The sequence below is a fragment of the Gorilla gorilla genome, chromosome 12 (assembly GCF_029281585.2).
Source record: "Gorilla gorilla gorilla isolate KB3781 chromosome 12, NHGRI_mGorGor1-v2.1_pri, whole genome shotgun sequence".
In the NCBI taxonomy this organism is placed as follows: domain Eukaryota; kingdom Metazoa; phylum Chordata; class Mammalia; order Primates; family Hominidae; genus Gorilla; species Gorilla gorilla.
Window position 1 is genome coordinate 79,097,294 of NC_073236.2, and position 20,666 is coordinate 79,117,959.

The window sequence follows — 20,666 nt, forward strand, 5'->3', positions numbered from 1 at the left end:
GAGTAGCTGGGACTACTGGTGCACACCACCACACCCGGCTTATTTTTGTATTTTTAGTAGTGATGGGGTTTCGCCATGTTGGCAGTGGCTGGTCTTGAACTCCTGGCCTCAAATGATCCACCTGCCTTGGCTTGCTGAAGTGCTGGGATTACAGGCATGAGCCACCGCACCCAGCCTGTATTTATTTAAAAATTAATTTTATTGAAATTATCTGTACCCATACTTTGCTTCTAAATGGAATAAATATTTTTTAAAAACTTGAATTTGATTTCATATTAACCGATTTTATCTGTTGGTTTCTAAGACCATAGATTTCTTTTGTACTAAACATTCTTTCTGTACCAGCATTGGGTAGTGAATTTAGACAGGTAATATTGAATTGGAAACAGCAGGTTCTTTGTTGGAAAACATAGTACATTATTCTCTTGAAGAGAACATCATCAAGGCACTGACCTCTAAGGAGGAACTGGAGAGAGTTTTCTCTTTTCATGAAGACAGCTTCTGTGCTTGAACTACTTCATCCAAAAAGAGACTTACTAGAATTAGCCAAGCCCCAAAGTATGAGAGCTTTTCTGCAATGTGAAAAACTTAACATTGTTTTACTTTGTCAGGGAATTTCAGAAATGAGTTAAAAATTTAAAGCTCAATGTAGATTAGTCAGCTTCTTTTGATCTAAATATTTCTTAATTTAGAAGCACTGTGAAAAATGAGGATGATGAATGCTAGACAAAGCCAACACTATTAAGTTTATAAAAGAAAAACATTCAGCATGACTTCAAGGTTGGTGGATGGCACGTATACAGCCAGTGGGCCCATTGTGCTATGTGTAAGCAAACTGTGCGGTCGTGCCAAGGGGATCGCCTTACCTACCTGTGCTGTGTGTCAGCACCTGAGTGGTCTGACAGACTGACAGTAAAGCTCACTTTATTAGATAATACAAGAAATGTGGATATGTTAATTTCTCAGTCAGAAAGTATAGTACTGTCCTGTGGCACAAAATGGGCAATTGTAAGAATGGTAATTGTTGAGAAGGAGGAAGGGAAGAGGGAGAGAAGAGTCATTAGTGGGATTGACTCTGGTATTGAAGGTGACGTGGCATGAGGAAAAGAACAGTAGAATTGCCTATTGCCACTGCCACCCAACTGGAGGTAAAGATTCTGTCTGTCAGTATACATGCACTTAATGAGGCCAAGACTCAGCCAGCTACTCAGTCATCTATAGGGAGTGGGAGCAATAATTCTACAACTGGGTATCTTCAAATTCTAGCCAAGATTAAACTTTTTTTGGTTGCAAATTAAATATTCTAAAAAAGAAACTATTTAGCTTGTTGTGGTGGCATGCACCTGCAGTCCCAGCTACTCAGGTGGCTGAGGTGAGAGGATTGTTTGAGACCAAGAGTTCAAGGCTGCAGTCGAGCTATGATAATGCCACTGCACTCCAACCTGGGTGATAGAGCAAGACCCTGCCTCAAAACAAAACAAAACAAACCCCAAAAAACCAACATTAGTACAGTTTGGAGCATCCAAATCATCCATATAATACCTTTGTGAGCACTGCCATGTGATTTTAATGCCCAAGTTTGCACTTTTATATACAATCAAGATCATGCCAAGTGATATTTAACTGTTTTGTTTATATGTATAGAATTATTTTATTGGCTTCCATAAAGTGCATATCTGACACTAAAAATAAAATTTAAGCCAGGTGTGGTGGTGTGTCGCTATAGTCCCAGCTACTTGGTAGGCTGAGGTGGGAGGGTCATTTGAGCCCAAGAGTTCCAGACCAGCCTGGGCAACATCATGGGACTCTATCTGTTAAAAGCAAACAAAACAAAACAAAACAAAACAACACAACAACAACAAAACAAATGGTGCTGGAACACGTGGACATTTATAGATCAATAAAAAAAGGAACAATAAGTAAATATAAAAATTTGCCTTTTGTTGTTCATTCCAACTAAAACCATGCAGTCTTGCTCAGTCAGCTCATGCTGTGTTTATCTCTGGGATACAATATGGCTAAACTGGCCTAATAGAGGTAGAGATTCTGTCAGTTAGTATATGCTCACTTAATGAGACCAAGACCCCGTCAGCTACTCAGAAGGTCTATGGATCACATTACTCACAACCCTGAACCTAGGTAATAAGTGCATGGATAGAGCACCAGAGCCTCTAGATTTGGTCAATGTGCTGGCTAATCAAGCTGTGCTTATAGGTCAAGTTGAAAGTAAATGCTGGTAAAGGAGCAGACAGTCCTAAAGGTATCCTCTCTGCCAGGAATACTCCAGACCTGCCGGTTCCTATGGCTTCTACTTTCTCAACTTCAATGTCACATTCTCAAAAGGAAAAATTAAAGGATACTATCCATATAAGGAAAACAAATGGAAGTAAAAATGCAGCTCTTGAAAGAGAAGTCAATAGCTGGGACAAACTCAGATCAGAAAGGATTAGAATATTAGTAGATTGGAAAGGAGAACTGAGGAAATTAAACATTTTAAAATTCTAGCATTGAAAAAAATCTAGAATTAAATAATATGCATCCTGAAATGAAAGTGCATCCCAAATACCAAACAGAATATATGAAAATAAGCCCACGCACTGGCCACATTGTGACACTACATCAGAGATAAATAGAAAAATCTTAGAAGTTGGCCAGGAGCGGTGGCTCACGCCTATAATCCCAGCACTTTGGGAGGCCAAGGAGGGCAGATCACCTGAGGTCAGGAGTTTGAGACCAGCCTGGCTAATATGGCAAAACCCCATCTCTATTAAAAATACAAAAAAATTTAGCCAGATGTGGTGGCACGCGCCTGTAATCCCAGCTACTTGGGAGGCTGAGGCAGGAGAATCTCTTGAACCCGGGAAGCAGAGGTTGCAGTGAGCCGAGATCACTCCATTGCACTCTAGCCTGGACAACAAGAGTGAAACTCCGTCTCAGAAAAAACAAAAAGAAAAATAAAAATCTTAGAAGTGACCAGAAGGAGGAAGAAAACCAATTATCTACAAAGGAATGACAACTACATTGACAGCTGGCTTCTCATCAATAATGATAGATGCAGGAAGACAAAGACGTAAAATTATGAAAGTGTTTGTTGAGAAAAAAAAAAAACCATCAACCTAGAATTGTATGCCCCGTTAAACTATCACTCAAAAATAAAAGTAAAACTTGTCACAGGCTCTCATTGAAGAGATGGTTAAGAATCTCCTCAAGAAGAAAAGTGCACCCAGAGGGAAAGCATGCCATACAAACATAAGCAACCAACTGACCAAAAGACTAAGCACAGGTGCAGATGAAATATATCGGGATATGTATTTATGTGGCTGAACAGTCCCCCATAAAATACATTTTTGTATGTTTTTATAAAACAATAAAAATAATAACTCCCCTCAATAAAAAGATCATGGCTGAGTGTAGTGACTCATGCCTGTAATCCTAATACTCTAGGAGGCTGAGGTGGGAGGACTGCTTGAGGCCAGGAGTTCCAGGTTACAGTGAATTATGATTGTGCTGGTGTGTTCCGGCCTGGTGGACAGAGTGAGACCCAGTCTCTTAAAAAACAACAAAAAAGCGTCAGGCGTGGTGGCTCACGCCTGTAATCCCAGCACTTTGGGAGGCCAGGGCAGGCGGATCACGAGGTCAGGAGTTCAAGACCAGCCTGAACAACATGGTGAAACCTCGTCTCTACTAAAAATACAAAAATTAGCCAGGCATAGTGGTGGATGCCTGTAGTCCCAGCTACTCGGGAGGCTGAGGCAGGAGAATCGCTTGAACTCGGGAAGCGGAGGTAGAATTGCTTGAACTCGGGAGGTGGAGGTTGCAGTGAGTCAAGATCATGCCATTGCACTCCAGCTTGGGCAACAGAGGGAGATTTCATCTCAAAAACAAAACAAAAGATTGTGTGTATGTTCAACAGATAGTTTATTCTAAGTCCTTTAAAATATTGTAGTCATTACCCCGCTTTAGCAATAATTAACATTTTGCCAACTTTTTTTTTTTTTTGAGACAGAGTTTCACTCTTGCCACCCACGCTGGAGTGCAGTGGCGTCATTTCGGTTCACTGTAACTTCTGCTTCCTGGGTTCAAGCGATTCTCCTGCCTCAGCCTCCCAACTAGCTGAGACTACAGGCACCTGCCAGCATGCTCTGCAAATTTTGTATTTTTAGTAGAGGTGGGGTTTCATCATGTTGGCCAGGCTGGTCTTGAACTCCTGACCTCAGGTGATTCACCTGCCTCAGCCTTCTAAAGTGCTGGAATTACAAGTGCGAACCACTGTGCCCAGCCTTTATGTGCTTTTTATAATCAGTAAGAGGATACAAATAGGAAGTAATTTTAGATGTTATTGAAAACTTATGGTGAAGAATATAGGCTAAATATTTGACCAGGCAATGTGGCTCACACTTGTAATCCCAGCACTGTGGGAGGCCGAGGCAGGAGGATCACTTGAGCCCAGGAGTTCAAGATCAGCGTGGGCAAAATGGCAGAATTCCATCTCTATAAAAAGATACAAAAATTAGCCAGGCGTGGTGGTGAGTGCCTGTGGTCACTGGTACTTGGGAGGCTGAGGTTGGCAGATCGCTTGAGCCCCTGGAGGTGGAGATTGCACTGCACTCCAACCTAGGCAACAGAGTGAGACTCCGTTTCAAAAACAAAAACAAAAACAAAATACAGATTTTGAAAGTGAAGTAAAGTTGTAAAAATTTATCAAGCCAACAGAAGACAGGGAAGAAAGGAGAAAAAACTGACAAAAAGAATTGCAAATAGTAGAGAAAAAAATGATGGTAGAAATAATTCTATATAGATCACTGAAACAACAAATATAAGTAAATTAAATTCATACATCGAAAGACAAGTAGCTACCAGATTTGATTATGCTTCTTACAATAGGTACATCTATAACAGAATGACATAGGAAGGTTTAAACTAAAGGAAGGTAATAATACTCAAGAAAAACATAACCTGGGCCAGGTGCGGTGACTCACGCTTGTAATCTGGACCTTTCTCTTAATTTTGCTGTGAACCAAAAACTGCTTAAAAATATATATTAAGGCTGGGCGCGGTGGCTTATGCCTGTAATTCCAGCACTTTGGGAGGCTGAGGCAGGCGGATCACTTGAGTTCAGGAGTTCAAGACCAGCCTGGACAACATGATGAAACCCCATCTCTACTAAAAATACAAAAATTAGCCGGGTGTGGTTGTGCGCGCCTGTAATCCCAGCTACTCAGGAGGCTGAGGCAGGAGAATTGCTTGAACCTGGGAGGCGGAGGTTGCAGAGAGCCGAGATGGGGCCACTGTACTCCAGCCTGGATGACAGAGCAAGAGTCTGTCTCAAAAAAAAAAAAAAAAAGCCCCATTATTTTAGCTACATGTTATACTGCATTATTATAAATTGCACAAGGAGAAACAGTACATAGATAGATTTACTCATGTTTATATATATATATATATATTTTTTTCTTGTTTTACTCTTGTTGTCCAGGCTGGAGTGCAGTTGCAGGACCTCGGCTCGCCACAACCTTTGCCTCCTGGGTTCAAGCCATTCTTCTGCCTCAGCCTCCTAAGTAGCTGGGATTACAGGCATACGCCACCACACCTGGCTACTTTTTGTATTTTTAGTAGAGACAGGGTTTCTCCACATTGGTCAGACTGGTCTCGAACTCCCGATATCAGGTGGTCCACCTGCCTCGACCTCCCAAAGTGCTGGGATTACAGGTGTGAGCCACCGTGCCCAGCTGGGCTCAAGTCTTAATTGTGATACTTACTCGAATATATTGGGTGAGTCTCAATGTCTTTAAACCTCAATTTCTTCATTTGTAAAGTGGAATTAATGATGGTCCTTCAGGAGTGACTAGAGTATGCTGAAATTTTTGTACAATGTGGATATACAGTCATTAATATTTGCTATTAATATATCAATCATAAATGAGCCAATGTATATAGAAGTAGTTTGAAAATTGTTAAGAGTTATACAGTTATTAACAATAATCATCTTTACCACAAGTCTTATTTCGGTTCTTGAAACTGATTGTATTATTTCCAAAGTCCTGAACCCTCAAGGAACTCTGATTATATGCAGGATGGTTGATCTCAGCTGGACTGAACAAACCATTGAGAGATGAGCTACCTTTGATAGAGTCTACTTGATGCGGATTACACAGCTGATTATATAGGCTGATTACATAAAGGCCTTAAGAGGTACTAGTTCTCTTAGGGCATCCCAGTGCCTTTTAGTACTATACATCTTAAGTGTCCCAACAAATGAGGTCCTTTGACAGAGAGTGGTAGAAAGAGCAAAGGACAAAGGACACATGAGAACCAACGTACCAGCTTTGTTCTCTTTTATATTTGCCTAGGCTGATTCTAGACAGAGAAATCCTAAGTATTAGTTAGGGTTCTTCAGAAAAACAGAACCAACAGGATCTATCTATCTATCATCTATCTCTCTCTCTATATATATCTATATCTTGGTTCTCAGGTCTTCAAACTCAGACTGGGGCTTACACCATTGGCCCCTGGTTCTCAGGCTTTGGAGCTTGGACTGAAACTACACCACCAACTTTCCTGGGCCTCCAGCTTGCAGACTGTGGATCATGGGACTGCTCCATACTCAAGTGAGCCAATCCCTCATATAAAACCTCTATCTGGCTGGGTGCGGTGGCTCACTCCTGTAATCCCATCACTTTGAGAGGCTGAGGCGGACGGATCACATGAGGTCAGGAGTTCAAGACCAGCCTGGCCAACATGGTGAAACCCTGTCTCTACTAAAAATACAAAAATTAGCCGGGCGTGGTGGTGGGCACCTGTAATCCCAGCTACTCAGGAGGCTGAGGCAGGAGAATCGCTTGAATCTGGGAGGTGGAGGTTGTAGTGAGCCGAGATTGTGCCACTGCACTCCAGCCTGGGTGACAGAGCGAGACTCCGTCTCAAAAACAAAAAACAAAACAAAACAAAACACAAAGCACACATCTGAGCCCAGAGTTGGAGACGCTTGCTGAAGAAGAATCCCGGGGAAGGTGAAGTAGTTGCAGGTCAGCTGATGCTCTCCATGCCAAAGAGATGAGCCAACAGATACACAACATTGTGTGTGAACTACAAAAGTGCCTGCTTCCACCTTTTCCGCATAAAAATTAAAATGGCTTTGTTTCACTTCTGCCTCTGAAACCTCAGGCAGAAGTGTCTCTTGAGGCCTACCTTAACTGGAAACAAATTGGGAAAGGAATTCTGGGAAATGTAGTTCAGGCTAGTCAAGTTGACGCATTACAGAGGCACTACATACATACCATTTTTGTCTCTTACACAAATGCTACCATGCTGTATACATTCTTTTGCACCTTGCTTAGAGGTCCTACCAAATTCTTTTTTTTCTTTTTCTTTTCTTTTTTGAGACCGAGTTTCCCTCTTGTTGCCCAGGCTGGAGTGCAGTGGCGCAATCTCAGCTCACTGCAACCTCCACCTCTTGGGTTCAAGCAATTTTCCTGCTTCAGCCTCCCGAGTGGCTGGGATTACAGGCGTGCGCCAGCACGCCTGGCTAATTTTGTATTTTTAGTAGAGACAGGGTTTTGCCATGTCAGTCAGGCTGGTCTTGAACTCCTGACCTCAGGTGATCCACCTGCCTCGGCCTCCCAAAGTGTTGGGATTACAGACATGAGCCACCACGCCTGGCCCAAATTTTTATATACAGATTTATGGCTTGTTTTTTTTTTTTTTTAGTGGTGGTACACTATTCCATTGTGTTTGGGTTGTTCCAATCCTTTGCTATTTCAAACAGTGCTTCAATGAATTGCCTTGTGCATATGTCATTTTGCATGTGTGCAAGCATATCTGTATGATAAGTCCCTGGAAGTTCAATTTCTCAGCCAAATGGTTCCTGCATTTAATTAGGAGATATACCTAATGCTAAATGACGAGTTAATGGGTGCAGCACACCAACATGGCACATGTATACATATGTAACAAACCTGCACATTGTGCACATATGTACCCTAAAACTTAAAGTATAATAATAATAATAATAATAAAACATAAAAAATAAAAGATTTGCAGAGGAAAAAGAATACTTATCTATTGTCTAATTGTTCTTTATAGAGGTTATATCAATTTCCTCTCCTGTTAAGTAAAATATAACAGTGACTGGTTTCCCATACTTGTAACACAGTATATGACCAAAGCTGTTTATCTTTGTACATTTTATAGGTAAAAATATATATTTCAGCATGGCAGTGTGATTGTAATTTGCATTTTTCTTATTATGAATGGGTTTGATCTCTAGGGGATATTTCTGGGTAGGGAAAGGAAAGAATAAGTTTAGAAATTTCAATTTGAGTTAGATTCAATGTCCCTTTAAAAAGTTATCTTTAAAATACTGGCCCCTTAGGCCGGGCGCGGTGGCTCACGCCTGTAATCCCAGCACTTTGGGAGGCCAAGGCAGGCGGATCATGAGGTCAGGAGATCGAGACCATCCTGGCTAACGCGGTGAAACCCCGTCTCTACTAAAAATACAAAAAATTAGCCGGGCGCGGTGGTGGGCGCCTGTAGTCCCAGCTACTCCGGAGGCTGAGGCAGGAGAATGGCGTGAACCTGGGAGGCGGAGCTTGCAGTGAGCTGAGATAGCGCCACTGCACTCCGGCCTGGGCCTGGGAGAAAGGGCGAGACTCCGTCTCAAAACAAAAAAAACCAAAAAACAAAAAACAAAAACAACAACAAAAAAACTGGCCCCTCTTCTTCCAAAACACATTTGATATTAAATAACTTCTCGTTAGTAACAAATGATAATACTGATGAGAAATGGTACAATTTTACTATACAGCTCCATTATTTTAGTGAAAAGCAGAGTAAAGTTCAAACTAAAGTGGCTAAACCTGCTTTTATCCCAGTTTACAGTAAAAATAAATACATATTTGGATTGAATGAGGAAAATCTTGTATAAATATCTGGTTTACTGAAATTAAACATCTTTAGAACAATCTTGGATTGTATTAGTCTGAAAAACAAGGCATAGATACTAGAAAAAAATTTCTAGGCCATCTCTGGATGATCATTAATAACAAAATATGAAATATATTCTACATCCCAGGTGTCCCGTGTAGATCAAAGTTATCTAACACAAGTTTGGAGTTAAGTATCATAATCTGTTCCTGTTAGAGATGGCCAGATTCTCTCATGTTTTTAGTTCTTTCATTCTTAGAAAAAGATTTACAATTTGAATGGACAGTAATTGATAATCAAAATATGTCATTAGGTATAGCTGGCAAAATATTAATGGTTCACTTTATAACTCAAGTATCTGCATATGACTTTTGTATATTTTATTGTTTCCTAGTTGAAGATTATCCGATTTAGTAGAAATTTTTTAACATTTCAGCTTTCATTCTCTAAACTCTGTCTTCTTCCTGGAAGAACTCTGTTCTACTCAATGAGAACAAAACAGCTCCCTCCTGGGAAAGCTCTTTTCAAAAGTAAGTGCATACATAGCCTGGCCACATAGTTGGTGTTTATAGTGGCGTTACATTTATTAAAGACATTCAGGCCGGGCGCAGTTGCTCATGCCTGTAATCCTAGCACTTTGGGAGGCTGGGGCAGGCAGATTTCACCAGCCTGGCCAACATGGTAAAACCCTAACTCTATCAAAAATACAAAAATTACCCGGCTGTAGTGGTGCACGCCTGTAATCCCAGCTACTCAGGAGGCTGAGGCAGGAGAATCGCTTGAATCTGGGAGGCGGAGGTTGCAGTGAGCAGAGATCATGCCACTGCACTCCAGACTGGGTAACAGAGCAAGACTCTGTCATAAAAAAAAAAAAAAAAAAAGAATAAAGGAGAGAGCAGGCCGGGCGTGGTGGCTCACGCCTGTAATCCTAGCACTTTGGGAGGCCGAGGCGGGTGGATCACGAGGTCAGGAGATTGAGACGATCCTGGCTAACACAGTGAAATCCCATTTCTACTAAAAATACAAAAAATTAGCCAGGCAAGGTGGCGGGCGCCTGCAGTGAGCTGAGATCACGCCACTGCACTCCAGCCTGGGTGATAGAGTGAGACTCTGTCTCAAAAAAAAAAAAAAAAAAAAAAAAAAGGAGAGAGCCCTGAATTTCTACCTCGACTTCTCAGGGAAGCTTCAAATGTCCCTACATCTTCTTGGATTTTTAAGTGATATCCAAGTAAGTGAGACAAAGGTTCTCTGGGATCTAATAGGGCAATGAAGGCAGATATTTTAATGAAGGTGAGAAATTGTGGGTTTGGACACAGGTAGCACTTTTTGATACTCATTGATGAGCTTAAGAATCTCAAAGATATTCAGGAAGTTTAAAAGGCCTTGTAGAAAAAAGGGGTTTTCAGGGACAGAATTATGGTGTCCATAAGAAAACACATCACATACACCAACCCCCTGAAATAGCTAACCTTTGCCTAAGGATGCAAAACAGACTTTCTTGGATTTCTCAGTAAATCCCTGAGGTAATAGGGTACGCTGAACACAGTGAATATTTAAAGAAAGGATCTCTTCGGAGCTTCTGCCAATAAAATATTCTCTAAGTCAAAGAGTAGCCTCACCTCTCAGCTTCTTAATAATGAAAGTGCTGGTCAGAGTAGCAGGCTTTTGGCATCCTCAGTGTTAGGAAAAGACTGACCAGTGCTTGTGTATCCTCTAGGAAAGTGTTCTTTTCTCATGGTTTAAAAAATTAATTTCCCCCAGTCTTGATCAGGGGACTATAATTTTGAAAAATTCTACACTTCACTTTAGAACTACTTATTCTGCCAATCTTGATGAAAATGGTGACTGTCTCCTACTGAAGAGTGGAAGGCTTCTTATAGCTGTGTTAAGAACAGGAAAGGATTCTTCTTTTTCTTTGTTCTTTTGCAATAAATTAGAAACAAATGGCAAACAATAAGATGTAAAAATATTAGAGAAAATGTTGAAAGGAGAAAATAAGCCACTCATAATTATGTTGCCTGAGCATAGCAGTTACTCTTTTTGTTTTTGAATGTTGCCTGTTGGCCTTTACTTAAATATGTACATATTTTGGGCATAGTTGCAAGAGATGTTTTTGGCAAGTATCAAGTCACTTTATGTATATTTCGTGCTAGGTCTTTAAGGAATGGGTTTTTTCTTTTTAAAAGTCATCATATGCTGCTAATATGTTTTAAAAGCCATGCCTTAACATATCTTAACTATCATCTTACTTCATTATGGGAAATGTGTTTTCTTCTGGGTCCTGTCATAGACATTTAGACCAATTGCTTTTTGGGGTTATTCCTAGTTTTGATACAGAAGCCCCATTATCATCCCCTCTTTATCTAGTGTGACATATAGACATGCATTCAGGTGACCTAAAAGTCATATCTGTCGATTAAAGTACAGGTTAAACAGAAAAGGGACTAAAATAATAGCCACATTTCTTGCTCCTTGAGATTGTGATGTTATCTATCATAAGATAATGTTTGCCCACAAACGTTATCAAAAAGTATCAAAACACTTCTCAAAAGTGTTGATAGCTGGAGAGGCTGTGCTTGGTTAAATCTTCCGGACCTTAGCTGATACCTCTCTATGGGAGTAATCAGTGAAAGCTTCAAAGTGTCATATTACTTGTGGCTTTGCATTTTCCATTTATTTATTTATTAATTTATTTATTTTGAGACAGGGTCTCGTTCTGTCAGCCATGTTGGAGTACAGTGGCATGATCATGGCTCACTGCAGCCTTGACTTCCCAGGCTCAAGTGATCCTCCCACCTCAGCCTCCCGAGCAGCTGGTACTACAGGCGGGTAATTTTTGTATTTTTTGCAGAGACGGGGTTTCGCCATGTTGCCCAGGCTGGTCTCAAACTCCTGGACTCAGGCAATCTGCCACCCTTGCAAAGTGCTGGGATTATAGAAGTGAGCCACCAAGCCCAGCCATACTTGTGGTTTTTTAATCTGTAAGGTTAAAAAAGGCATAAAGGGCCAGGCACCATGGCTCATGTCCGTAATCCCAGCACTTTGGGAGGCCGAGGCTGGCAGATCACTTGAGGTCAGGAGTTCCAGACCAGCCTGCTCTACATGGTGAAACCCCATCTGTACCAAAAATACAAAAATTAGCTGGGTGTGGTGGTGCACACCAGTAATCCCAGCTACTAGGGAGGCTGAGGCAGGAGAATCACTTGAACCCGTGAGGCAGAGGTTGCAGTGAGCCAAGATCATGCCACTGCACTCCAGCTTGGGCAACAGAATGAGACTGTAACACAAAACAAAATAAAATAAAATAAAATAAAATAGGCATAAGGGTACGTAATGATATATGAATTTGAGAGGAGTTTTAGGGAAAGTCTTCACTTGTTGGTGGTCCATTTTACCTAACCTCTGATTAGTTATCTAGCATCTCAAAGTGCTGGAATTACAGGCGTGAGCCACCGTGCCCGGCTGAGATTTGCCAGCTTTCTTTGCAGCTAGGTGTGGCCATGTGATCCTCCCACCTCAGCTTCCCAAGCAGCTGAGTTCTAGCCAATGGGATGTGAACTCGTGATGTGTGCCTCTTCCAGGCCTGGACCGTAATAATCTTTTACAGATGAGCCTCCAGTTCTTTCTCTTTCCTGCTTGATGCAGAAGAGCATGACGTCCTTAGAATCTCCGACTTTCCTAGAAGGGGAAGCCATAAGATGGAAGCCTGTCAGGAGAGAGTCATCCTCTGATTAGGAACACCTATTTTGCACTTTAGCAAGAACTAGTCTTTCACTGTGTTAGGCAAATGAAACTTTGGGGTTGTATCCATAACAGCTGCTAATGTTACCCTAATTAATATAATTATGAAATAGAAGTTATTTGATTTGTATAATCACACACACACAGACATTATTTTTGTTTCTCTGTAAACCTATGACGATGGCAGAGAGGATACTAGCTAAAAATATTTTGAAGTTAAAACACAGCTGGGAACAGAAATACTACTCAGAGAAGAAAATTATCTGTAAGATAATAAGAAGCAGCACAAAGTAATGCTTAAGTAAGAGGGAACTGGGGTCAGACTGTCTGGGTTTGAATCCTGGCTCTGCCACTTGTAATCTGCAACCTTGGACAGATGAACTTTTTTGCTCCCATTTCCTCATTTATAAAATGGAAATAATAATAATAATAATAATAATAATAATAATAATAATATCTACCTTATAAGAATCTTGTAAGATTCAAATGAGGTAATATGTATTGAATGCTTATAGCAGTGCCTGGCAAAGGAAGCACTCCATAAATGTTAGTTAATTATTGTTACCAAGTAAAAACCTTGTGTCAAGCAGGGGCCCAGAGTCCAGAGGAGTTGGGGGTAGGGTTGCGGGGGAGGAGAAGCTGCTTCTACTCCTGGTTAGCACCGCATGTCATCAATGTGATTCCCAACTAGGCAGGTTAAATCTTGTGGTAAGACACCTCCAAATGGAGGAGCACCTTAAGCTTCTGGAAAGAATATCTCTCCTTCCTGATCATCTGCCACAGGCATCTCCTGCCTCCTGTGGGTGCTCCTGCCTTGGTCAGCACAAAATGGAAGGTTGCACATATTTCCTCCTCTTTCTCTCCAATCCCTTCTGTTCTCCATGTCTTCAAGATGGAGAAGCAAAGCAGATATTTAGGGAGGCACAGACCTCTGTATTTATTTATTTGAGGTGGCGTTTCACTCTTGTTGCCCAGGCTGGAGTGCCATGGCGTGATCTTGGCTCACTGCAACGTCTGCCTCCTGGGTTCAAGCGATTCTCCTGCCTCAGCCTCATGAGTAGCTGGGATTACAGGCACCCGCCACCACGCCTGGCTAATTTTTTTTGGTATGTTTAGTAGAGACGGGGTTTCACCATGTTGATCAGGCTGGTCTTGAACTCCTGACCTCAAATGATCCATCCGCCTTGGCCTCCCAAAGTGCTGGGATTATAGGCGTGAGCCACCATGCCTGGCCAGTCATTATTTATTATTGGTTTTACTTCTAGTTAGCCTCAGGTAAAATGAACTGCCTTCAAAACACCTTCAGTAGTAAGCTAGAATTCTAATTAAAGTCAGTAACATATGGAATCTTTATACAAAATACAGGATTGAGAGACCCAGACTAACAATTTGTTAGGTAGAAAATAGGCATAAGGATTTAAAAATTTGTATTTTTTTGTAGTAAAACTTACATAACAAAATGTTTACTACTGTAACCATTTTGAGTGTATGATTGAGTGGCGTTATACACATTCACAATGTTGTGCAGCCACCAGCACTGACTATTCCAGAACTGGTTCATCACTGCAAACAGAAACTCCATACACATTCAACAACTTCCCATTCCTCCTTCCTCCCAGCCCCTGGTAACCGCTCTTCTACTTTCTGTCTCTATGTATTTGCTTATTCTTGGTGCCTCGTATAATTGGAATAATGCAGTATTTGTCCTTCTGTGTCGGGCTTATTTCACTTAGCATAATTGTTTCTAAAGTTTATCCCTATTGTAGCATGTAGCAGAATTTCTTTCCTGTTTATGGTTAAATAATATTCCATCATAGGTGTATATATACCACATTTTGTTTATCCATTCATCTACACGGGGTGTTTCCACCTTTTGGCTATTGTGAGTAATGCTGCAATGAATATTGGTGAACAAGTATTTGTTTGAGTCCCTGCTTTCAATTTTTTGGGGAATATACCTAGAAGTGGAAATGTTGGTAATTCATGTTTTTATTTTTTTGAGATGGAGTCTGACTCTGCGGCACAGGCTGAAGTGCAGTGGTGCATTCTCGGCTCACTGCAACCTCCATCTCCCAGGTTCAGGTGATTCTCTTGCCTCAGCCTTTTGAGTAGCTGGGATTACAAGTGCATGCCACTACGCCCAGCTAATTTTTGTATTTTTAGTAGAGACAAGGTTTCACCATATTGGCCAGGCTGGTCTTGAACTCCTGTCCTCAAGTGATCTACCCACGTTGGCCTCCCAAAGTGCTGGGAGTACAGGGGTGAGCCACCACACCCGGCTAGTTTGTGTTTTTAAATAGGGGATTAGTACATGTGTCTCACTGACAGGAACTGTGTCACATGGTGTATCCTTACTGCAAGGGAATGGGGTGGGGCTGAGAAAATGAGGTTTTAATTTTTTCCCCAGTCTTTTTTTTTTTTTTCTTTGAGATGGAGTCTTGCTCTGTTGCCCATGCTGGAGTGCAATGGTGTGGTCTCTGCTCACTGCAACGTCTGCCTCCTGGGTTCAAGCAATTCTCTTGCCTCAGCCTCCCAAGTAGCTGGGACTACAGGTGTGTGCCACCACACCCGGCTAATTATTGTATTTTTAGTAGAGACGGAGTTTCACTATGTTGGGCAGGCTGGTCGTGAACCCCTGACCTCATGATGCATCCACCTCGGCCTCCCAAACTGTTGGGATTACAGGCGTGAGCCATTGTGCCTGGCCTCCCCAGTCTGTATAGTAGATAAAGGCAAGATAATGTGGGCTGGGAAAAGATGGTGAATGATTCCACCTACAGTACCTGCCACAGTTTACATTCTGGAGGATGAATTTAGAACTAAGACTCTATACTCCCCTAGCAGGAAATATGAATAGGCATTGATTCCCGATGGTACTTATAATGTTGTTGGTATTCTATAAATTCAAATTCAATGCCGTCCTTTTTCCTGGATCTAATTTTGAATGATTTTATGACTTAAGGGAACTGCTTCATCTAGTTTCAGTGGGAATTTAGATAAATCTGCTTTTGATAGGTAATTACCCATGGTTTGGTTTGTATAAAATAAGCTTTCCAACAGAAGGGGGGCACTCAACTGTAGATGAAGATAATTAAATGATAATTAAAATGGGGGTGGTTTAGCAATAACAATACAAATGGGGAAAGGGTAAGATGGCATACTGTAAAGGAAACCATTTCTATTGGAATACTCAGAGTTAAATACTACTAGTTCTGTTTAAAGACTGCTATTCAAAAATTATTGTTCAATTACTCCAGTATTTGCTATCTAACTTACCCAAAGACATTCATTTATCACCATAAGCTTGGGAATAGGATCTAGCCATTGCAACTCTAGACTCCAGAAATTCAGAAAGAAGATTCAGACTTACCTTTGTTATAATTTTTTTTTTTTTTAAGAGACAGAGTCTTGTTTTGTCGCCCAGGCTGGAGTGTGATGGCGAGATCTTGGCTTACTGCACCTCCACCTCCCAGTTTCAAGTGAGTCTCCTGCCTCAACCTCCTGAGTAGCTGGGATTACAGGCGCCCGCCATTATGCCCGGCTGATTTTTGTATTTTTAGTAGAGATGGGGTTTCACCACGTTGCCCAGGCTGGTCTCAAACTCCTGACCTCAGGTGATCTGCCTGCCTTGGCCACCCAAAGTGTTGGGATTACAGGTGTGAGCCACCGTGCTCAGCCTGATATAAATTTTAAATGCTCTATTATTAAGAAGAAAATCACCAAGGTAACAATCTTATCAATGATGGATTCAAGAATGGAATGAAGGATGGGAAGAGCAAAGCATGCATTAGGCATTTTGTACGTGTCTGTCACCTACATAGCTAAAGAAAGAGAGGGATGAAGGTATTAGTTAGGATATAATCTCAGGTGAAGGTAACAGAGCCCCAAAGTAACAGTGTGCTGAACCAGATGGAAGCTTATTTCTGTCTTGTGAAGATGGCCCAGGGCAGGTATAGTGGCTCTGATCCACAAGATCATGCAGAGACCTTGGCTCCTTCTGCCCTGTTTCTTTGCCATTCCAAGCAGAGGGGTAGAGGCAAGAAAAAGGGTGAAGGGATGACTTTTAAGGTATGACCAGATACTTTTAAGGGTATGACCAGAAATCACACCCCATTGTGCTCAGGATTTAGATTTATGGCCACACCTTAGCTACAAATGAGTCTGGTTTTTATTCTGGATACCCATGTGTCCAGCTAAAAATTAGGGGTGCTATTATTTAAAAAGAAGAGAATAAATTTTGAGATGTTGTCTTAGCTGTTTGTGTTGCTATAACACAATACCTGAGACTGGGTAATTTATAAAGAACACAAACTTATTTCTCACAGTTTTCACAGCTGGGAAGTCAAAGATCAAGGTACCAGCAGGTTTGGTTGGTGAAGGCTGCTCTTTGATTCCAAGATGGCACCTTGTTGCTGTATGCTATGGAGGGGAGGAATGCTGTGTGAGGCTTCCTTTACAAAGGCCTTAATCCTATTCATGAGGAAGAAGCCCCCATGGCCTACTCACCTCTTAAAGGCCCCACCTCTTAATACTATCAATTGGCCATTGTATTAGTCCATTCTCACACTGCCATAAAGAACTACCTGAGCCTGGGTAATTTATAAAGAAAAGAGGTTTAATTGGCTCACAGTTCCACAGGCTGTACAGGCAGCATGGCTGGGGAGGCCTCAGGGAACTTACAATCATGGTGGAAGGGAAAAGGGGAAGCAAGCATATCTTTAGATGGCAACAGGATAGAGAGAGTAAGGTGGGGATGTGCAACACACTTTTAAACAACCAGAGCTCATGAGAACTCACTTACTATCATAAGAAAAGCAAGGGGAAAATCCTCCCCCATGATTCAATCATCTTCCACCAGGTCCCTCCCCAACATGGGGAATTACAATTTGACATGAGATTTGGGTGGGGACACAGAGCCAAACCATATCGGCCATTAAGTTTCAACAGCTACATTTTGGAGGGGACACAGTCTAACCATAGCAGATCCAGTGAACCATCTTTGCTACAATAAAACTGTTGCTACTATAGGAAACAGAACAATTATTTTAAAGCAAATTTGGAAAACTTGAAGCCAGGGGGATCTCTGGTGTGTGCAGAAACAAATCTCTCTCGTCCTTTTGCCATATTAATAACCCATGATTCCTTATGAGTTTTGGGGCTTTTAAGTGGACACCCAGAGCCAGCTATTGTCAGCTACTGCCCTGCATTAGCCCCTTGCCAAGCAAGCCAGGCCCTGGGGAATTCTACTACCATGGGAGATACACGCAGACAATGCTGTCTCTCTCCGACTACATGAGGTATTGCAGAGTGTATTAATTCTCTCTCTCTCTTTTTTTTTTTTTTTTTTTGAGATGGAGTCTGGCTCTGTTGCCCAGGCTGGAGTGCGCTGGCATGATCTCAGCTCACTGCAAGCTCTGCCTCCTGGGTTCACGCCATTCTCCTGCCTCAGCCTCCCGAGTAGCTGGGACTACAGGCGCCCGCCACCACACTCAGCTAATATTTGTATTTTTTTAGTAGAGACAGGGTTTCACCATGTTAGCCAGGATGGTTTTGATCTCCTGACCTCGTGATCTGCCCGCCTTGGCCTCCCAAAGTGCTGGGATTACAGGCATGAGCCACCTTGCCCAGCTGCAGACTGGATTAATTCTCTACGACTGCCAGTTATTTCCTGTAAAGAGGATGGTGGTCACACCCTTCTCCTGTAAACTTTATCTGCAACCACTTCTCGTTCTGATCTGATGAACAAAAATTTGAAAAGAAGTCAATAGAAAAACTAGGACACAACCATGGTGGTGTGGGAGGCACCACAGGAAGAGGAGTCAATGGGTTGGTTGGAGAAAGAAAGCTTCTATGAGGCCTCTGGGTGGCCCACGGAGAGAGAGGTGGATGTTAGGGAGAAAGAGAACCAAGAGAGGGGAAGAAAATGGATAATGAGGCCAGGTGTGGCGGCTGATGCCTATAATCCCACCACTTTGGGAGGCTGAGGCGGGTGGATCACCTGAGGTCAGGAGTTCAAACCAGCCTGGCCAACATGGTGAAACCCCGTTTCTACTAAAAATACAAAAATTAGCCAGGCGCGATGGTGCACGCCTGTAGTCCCAGCTACTTGGGAGGCCAAAACAGGAGAATTGCTTGAACCCGGGAGGCGGAGTTTGCAGTGAGCCGAGATTGCCCCACTGCACTCCAGCCTGGGAGACAGAGCAAGACTCCATCTTAAAGAAAAATAAAAATAAAATGGATAATGAGGAAAGAAAATAGGTTTCCTCCCTAATGAAAGTGAGGTAGGTCTGGGGAAGCTATGAATCTCATGTATCAGAGAGGTTGAGGCAGGCATACATCTGAGGTGGCAGAGGCTACTAACCTAACATAAAGAGGACCCACAGAAAGATGGTAAGTGAGGCAATGCTAGGGAATTACAGCAAGAACAGTGGGAACAAGTGTTTCATGGTATGGAGGAAATCCCAGGAAAACTCCCAAATGTTCAGTCTCTTGACATGCTCCAGCATTCTTCCCACTGGGACCCCAGTCCACCGACCTCCCCTCAATTACTCACTTTTCTATAACCTCCTTGTCTCCCTTCTTCCCACCTTGATCAGTTTGGATTCCGTGGTTCATCCCTGACATCACACCTTGATATGACATTCAATTCACCTGCCTCTCTCTCCATCCACACTTCCCTGGCAACACTCCAACTCTGATGAACTTAGCACCCCTCACCCTCCATTCCCTGCCTGCACCTGAGCAGCTAGCTGTGGCGGAAAAAAGCCCACATAGGATGGTGAATGTCAGGAGCCCACAGCCTCGTCCAGTTGTCCAGCTTATTGCCATGGTCAAGTTGCTCTCCCCCTTTGAAATGACTACATTATAGCTTTTTCCTCTGTCATCAACCTTTCAATATCACCTCTCTCCTTCTCACTCTTAGCTGTTGCCCTGGCTCCTTTTGTCTCTTTTTATTTTTATTTTATTTTATTTTTAAATTTTTTTTTTTAATTTTTGTCTTTTATTATTTTATTTTTTTGAGACAGAGTCTTGGCAGGGTGTGTTGGCTCACACCTGTAATCCCAGCACTTTGGGAAGCCGAGGTGAGGAGTTCAAAATGGAGTCTTGCTGTGTTGCCCAGGCTGGAGTGCAATGGCAACATCTCAGCTCACTGCAAACTCTGCCTTCCCAAGTCAAGCAATTCTCTGCTTCAGCCTCCCGAGTAGCTGGGGTTATAGACGTGTGCCACCACACCCAGCTGATTTTTGTATTTTTAGTAGAGACGCGGTTTTGCCATGTTGGCCAGGCTGGTCTTGAACTCCTGACCTCAAGTGATCCACCCGCCTCTGCCTCCCAAACTGCTGGGATTACGGGCATGATTTTTTATTTTTATTTTTTGAGATGGAGTCTCACTCTGTTGCCCAGGCTGGAGTGCAGTGGTGCAATCATAGCTCACTGTAACCTGGAACTCCTGGGTTCAAGACACCCTCCTGCCTCAGCTTCCCAAAAGCTGGGACTACAGGTGTGTGCCACTACACTTGGCTTGTGGCTCCTTTTTTCACTGAAGAAATAAAAACAATCAGCAGAGAATGATTCAGAATCTTCAAATGTACCTTCATTGGTAGCCGCCTATGCTCTGCCTCCTGGAGAGTTGCGATGAATGTCCCATCCTTGCTCCTATCACTGACACTGTGTATTCCCTGGTCCACCCCTTCTTGCCTGCTTAAGGACTTGCTCCTGCAATCATCCCCTTGCTCTGTGTCATTGTCTGCCTCCCGCTACTGGGTTATTCCCATCAGTGTACAAATATGTGGCAATACTTCCCAGTTAAGAAAATACCTCCCTGGTCCCAGCATGGTGGCTCATGCCTGTAATCCCAGCCCTTTGGGAGGCCAAGATGGGAAAATCTCTTGAGGCCAGGAGTTTGAGACCAGCTTGGGCAACATAGCGAGACTACGTCTCTGCAAAAGTAATGAAAAAAAAAAAAAAAAAAAAAAAGCTAGGTGTGCTGGTGCTCACCCGAA